The following is a 6,207-nucleotide window of genomic DNA, read 5'->3' on the forward strand; positions in this document are numbered from 1 at the left end:
AGCTTTCGTTGCTAATTGTTTTCTTGGTGCTTTACCACCAGTTGATTTACGTGCAGTTTGCTTGGTTCTAGCCATTTTCAAATAATAATGTTTTTACAAAAAAACACACAATTTTAAAAATTATATTCGACAATTTGATACTACAAAGTCAAATGTTTAAATGCGAAATAAATGTGTTGTATTTATATTTATATGAAATTTCAAAATTTTTGTTGTCATATCCTATTGGATAGCTATCAGAGTATGGACTAATCAAATTGTATAGGCGTGGCTTAAAAAATCTTTAATGCTTTATATAAAAAGGCACAATTGTACCGGCGCTCACATACATTACAATACTTGTGAGGTTAACACACGTGTTATCCGTTCGTTAAAATATTGTAAATAATTTTTTATTAAAATGACTGGCAGAGGAAAAGGTGGAAAGGGTCTTGGAAAAGGGGGTGCAAAACGTCATAGAAAAGTTTTGCGTGATAATATCCAAGGTATTACAAAACCTGCAATTCGTCGTTTAGCACGACGAGGTGGAGTAAAACGTATCTCTGGTTTAATTTATGAAGAAACACGTGGTGTACTTAAAGTATTCCTTGAAAATGTTATTCGGGATGCTGTTACATATACTGAACACGCAAAACGTAAAACAGTTACAGCTATGGATGTTGTATATGCATTAAAACGACAAGGTCGTACTTTGTATGGTTTTGGAGGTTAAGAAAATATAATAATTTACTTAAAATATTTAGTAAATTTATTAAAGAATATTTAATACATCCGATAAATTTAAACAGGCTTTCCTTTTTGGGAAGCCACTAATTTTATTTATATAAGAGTAAATAAATTTGTTAATAAATATAACATATTATATAATTTGTTTACAACAAATTATTTTGTTTATAACATACATTACCAAATATTTTTATTTTTTTTTTTTATTGTAATATATCTGCAATAATAAATTATAATTTGTATATTATCTATTTTATTTTACAATAACTTATTGAATTTTTGAAAAAATTTTATTATAAATTAATATACTATTATATTTTTTATATATACAAGTTAAGAGTAACAAGTATCGATAGGAGATTATCGAATTTATAACTAATAAAACATTTCGCCTTAATCAAAGAAAATAAAGATTTTGCTATACCATTTTTTATACTTTCAATAAATAATTTATTATTAAATTTTTATTATTTCATTTATTTTTTAAAATTATTAAAAATATTTTTCTAATAATTATAAGCGTACATAAACAAGTAGTAAATGTAAAATGAAAATAATAAAGGTAATGTAATGCATTTGCATTACACTGATTTACGATATATATTCCGCGATATCCTTTATTATATTTAAAATTAATAATATTGATATACTAATAATAGATATATTCAAGCTATTAATATATAAAATTTTATATTAAATATGATATTAATAATTGTTTATTTAATTTTTTTGTATATATAAAAATAATTTACTCTTATTTAAAAAATTTGATGGCTCTCTTAAAAAGAGAGCCGTTTTTATATGTTGATGTATTTTTATGTTATCAATTAAATAATATTTTCGATTTATTTATTTTGAACTTGTATATTTTGTAACAGCTTTAGTACCTTCACTAACAGCGTGCTTTGCCAATTCACCAGGTAATAATAATCGAACTGCGGTTTGAATTTCCCGACTTGTGATTGTTGAACGTTTATTATAATGTGCTAAACGTGATGCTTCAGCAGCAATACGTTCAAAAATATCATTAACAAAACTGTTCATGATACTCATAGCTTTACTAGAGATACCAGTATCAGGATGCACTTGTTTTAATACTTTGTAAATGTAAATTGCATATGATTCCTTGCGCTTCCTCTTCTTTTTCTTATCACTCTTTGATATATTTTTTTGAGCTTTGCCAGCTTTTTTTGCTGCTTTTCCACTTGTTTTTGGTGGCATTGTTACAAACAATTAATATACACAGATAGTTACAGAACACCAGTCAGTATATGTATGAGCGTGTCGTGTATACAACTAGCGTATTATATACGCGAAGATGGATATAACAATAAAAATGAATACTACTCTCTGATTGGCTGAAAATAATACTATAAGGTGATTGGTTTATTTTTAAAGTTTTATATTTTATAAATATTATAAATTAAAATACCCAAATAACATTTTAAACATTTATGTTACAATCCCCGTAACGTACACATCTGTGTGATTATATTTACAAAAAAAAATATTAATTAAATAAATTTATTCGCTATGTCTGGACGAGGTAAAGGTGGTAAAGTAAAGGGAAAGGCAAAGTCAAGATCAAGCCGAGCAGGATTACAATTTCCTGTTGGAAGAATTCACAGATTATTACGAAAAGGAAATTATGCTGAACGAGTAGGTGCTGGTGCCCCAGTATATTTGGCTGCTGTTATGGAATATTTGGCTGCAGAAGTTCTCGAGTTAGCTGGTAATGCTGCCCGTGATAACAAAAAAACACGTATCATTCCACGTCATTTACAATTGGCAATTCGTAATGATGAAGAATTAAATAAATTATTATCTGGTGTAACAATTGCTCAAGGTGGTGTATTACCAAACATTCAAGCAGTGTTATTACCAAAGAAAACTGAAAAGAAAGCATAAATTAAAAACATTGCATTAATTTTTATAATAATAATACATCGATCATAGGCCTTTTAATAAAAGGCCACAAATTTATTTAAAATAAGAGTAAAAATTATTTTTATAAATAATATATTATAATATTTTTTTAAAGAATCAATTTAAATAATTATAAATTAATGATTCTTTTTTTTTTTTTTCTTTTTTATATGTTATTATGGAAATAATTCATCATATTATGATGACATTTAGGTAACATATTATAAGAATATTCATAAAATATTATCAAAATAATATTGTATTATGATGATATTTAGACAAAATATTATAAGAATATACACAAAATATTATCAAAATAATATCATTAGATAACAAAACTGTTCATGATACTCATACCTTTACTAGAGATAAAAGTATCAGGATGCACTTGTATTAATACATATTATCACAACATCACAAAATATTTTTTAAAAGGAAAAATTTTTTAAAAATTATTATAAAATTTGATTGAATTAAATTTCAATTTATTTTTTTAATAATTAAAGAAAAAAAAAAGCATATAAACTTTCTATTGAAAATGTTATTTTCAACTAGATGGCCAAGTGAACTTTGTTACACAAACAATATATGACGTATTCGTTATTTAAATAATCAGTATCCTTTGATATTATATCAATACGTTACTCTCTTCTTTTGATACATATTAATAAAATTTCAATTTATAAGATTTTATGTCAATTATATAAATAATATTATAAATTTTCTAAATACATAAGTTAAGTAACAAAAAATTTGAATAACAAGATAAATTTATATATTATGTTTTAATACTCGATACTATAATATATCGCATCCGTTACCAATTATTCGGTATCCTTTGATTTATACACAGAATGAACCAAAAATATGTATCAAATTTATTTTATTTATTTATATATTTAATATTATTATTATTATTTTATATTACAAAGTTTCTTAACGAAGCTTACAATGATTTCTCATATCGTACTTAACAAAATTATTTAGATCATATAAAATTTAAATTGTTAAAAAATTTTTATATTTATTATTATTATTTATTTTTATTAAAATTACATAACATAAAATTAATAATATTTTAATAATTATATAAATTAATTCTTATTTAAAATAATCTTATATTAATCTCAACAAATACTCTAATAATATATTTTGTCATAAATTTTTTTATATTTAAAATAAATATTATAATATATAAATACTTATATCAGTATAAAATTTCTTTATATAATTATGAAAAAATTAATTTAATAGTTAATTATTGATATTAATGCATAAATAAAAGTATTTTCTAATGAAATATATTTTGTCAATGTTCGATTAACACATTTCATAATAATACGTTTTCATTATTGACAAAAAAAGTTTTTCTAAAAATGAAATCTTATACTATAATATATATATTTATATATTAAATTTTTTAATTATTTATATACTAATAATTTATAATAAATCGATATTAAATAAAAAATAAAAATATATACTTTTTAAGTTTACCTTAAAAATATTATTGTTTTGTATGATTGAAATAATTAATATTAAACTATTAAACTATGTTTATTAATAATTGTTAATAAAAAAATTAAATATATTTTAATTTATAAAATAAATATTATTATTAAATTTATAATTTATTATTTTATATATTATAGAAATTGAAAAAATAAATCATGTTTACTACGACAGTAAATTAGAAATACTATTTAATTTTTATGTGTTTTCTACATGGTACTTTGACTTACATAGGGACTTATATTATTGTGAATAATGATATAATTGAAAACCTTTATTTTTTATTTGATAGAATTATTATATTTTATCATTTAAATATTTATAATAAATACATTATTTTTATAAAGTAAAAAATATGGCCGAAGAAAATTCTACAGCTGTTGCAGCAACTGCGGTTACTGCTGCTTCTACAACACCAACAAAAAAAGCAACAGCTTCTGGTGCTAAACGTACAAAACAACATTCAAAACCAACACATCCACGTACATCAGAAATGGTTGTTAACGCAATTAAAAATTTAAAAGAACGTGGTGGTTCATCATTACAAGCAATTAAAAAATATTTAGCTGCAAATTATAAAGTGGATTCTGATAAAATTTCACCATTTATTAAAAAATATTTAAAAGCTGCTGTAACTGAGGGAGCCTTGGTACAAACTAAAGGTAAAGGTGCATCTGGTTCATTCAAATTGGCTGCTTCCGCTTCATCTAATTCTTCAGCTAAATCAAAAGTATCCAAAAAAGAAAGTGGAGCAAAAGGTTCAGCAAAGAGTGCTAAAAGTAAACGGGCACCAAAAGAAAAGAAAGCCACAACTACATCATTGGCAGCCAAAAAGCCTAAAGCAAAAAAAGCGACTCCATCATCATCAACTGCTGCTAAAAAAGTTACTGCAAAATCATCAGCGGCATCAAAAAAAGCACCAGTTAAAGCAAAACCAGCAAAAAGTACAAAATCCGCTGCCAAAAGTAGCCCTGCTCGTAAACCGAAAGCACCAAAAGCTAAGAAAGCTTCTGTTGCCAAATCATCTCCTACAAAAATTAAAAAAGCAGCACCAAAAAAGAAATGATCTGTTACTTTAATAATATATTGAAATATTTCATTATTTTTGCTAAAAAATGAAAATAACATAGGCCTTAATACAGGCCACAAATTAATATTTGATAAGAGTAAATTATTTTTTGTATAAATATTTTATAAAATAATAGTTTAGAAACATTTGCCACAGTCAGTACCACGGATGGGTGGCCACTTGAGAATACTGTGTGCGGTTGCATTTTTATTTAAAATATATGGTATAATAAATAAGTATATATTTAAATTGATTACTTCATTGAAAATTTTAATAATATACTTTAATATTAATGATATTTATGAAAAATATATATTTGTAAAAATTTTCATTTATTACTGGCAACAGCCATACCACGTTGAAAACACCGGTTCTCGTCCGATCACCGAAGTTAAGCAACATTGGGCACAGTCAGTACTTGGATGGGTGACCGCTTGGGAACACTGTGTGCGGTTGCCTTTTTATATTAAAAATATAAATTATTTTTCTTCTTTTCTTTTTTTTTACACACCATATATAAATATATGTTATTTAGAAATGTAAACCTTTTATATTATTCATCAACAAATAAATATTATTTTTTGTATAAAATTTTATTGCATTTATAACTCATATCATGGTTACTTTAAAGCGAGAAGTTTTTTTAATATTTCAAATGAATATAAAATAATATAAATTTTATGAAATTTATTTATTTTTAGAAATAGCAATCGCTTATAATTATAACAAAATTTTAATAATGTTTAATTTTATTTCAATAATTTATATTTATATATATATATATATATATATATATATATATATATATATATATATATATATATTTTTTAATAAAAATAATATACTCTTATTTAATAATATATGTTGGTCCTATATATAGGACCGAAAATATTTCTTATTTGTTTTTTTTTTTTTCAATTGTCATTTAAAACGCTTATGCACGTTCTCCACGAATACGTCTTGCCAATTGTATA

At 23.4% G+C, this 6,207-nt stretch overlaps 1 non-coding gene across 1 annotated transcript; it reads left to right on the plus strand.

Annotated features, from left to right (window-relative positions):
- Window positions 1-5,573: 5,573 nt before the first annotated feature.
- Window positions 5,574-5,692, plus strand: LOC123303564. Its single transcript, XR_006535673.1, has one exon. It is a non-coding gene; the product is annotated as a 5S ribosomal RNA (ribosomal RNA).
- The last annotated feature ends 515 nt before the right edge of the window (window positions 5,693-6,207 follow it).

The sequence above is a fragment of the Chrysoperla carnea genome (assembly GCF_905475395.1).
Source record: "Chrysoperla carnea chromosome X unlocalized genomic scaffold, inChrCarn1.1 SUPER_X_unloc_101, whole genome shotgun sequence".
NCBI classification, from domain to species: domain Eukaryota; kingdom Metazoa; phylum Arthropoda; class Insecta; order Neuroptera; family Chrysopidae; genus Chrysoperla; species Chrysoperla carnea.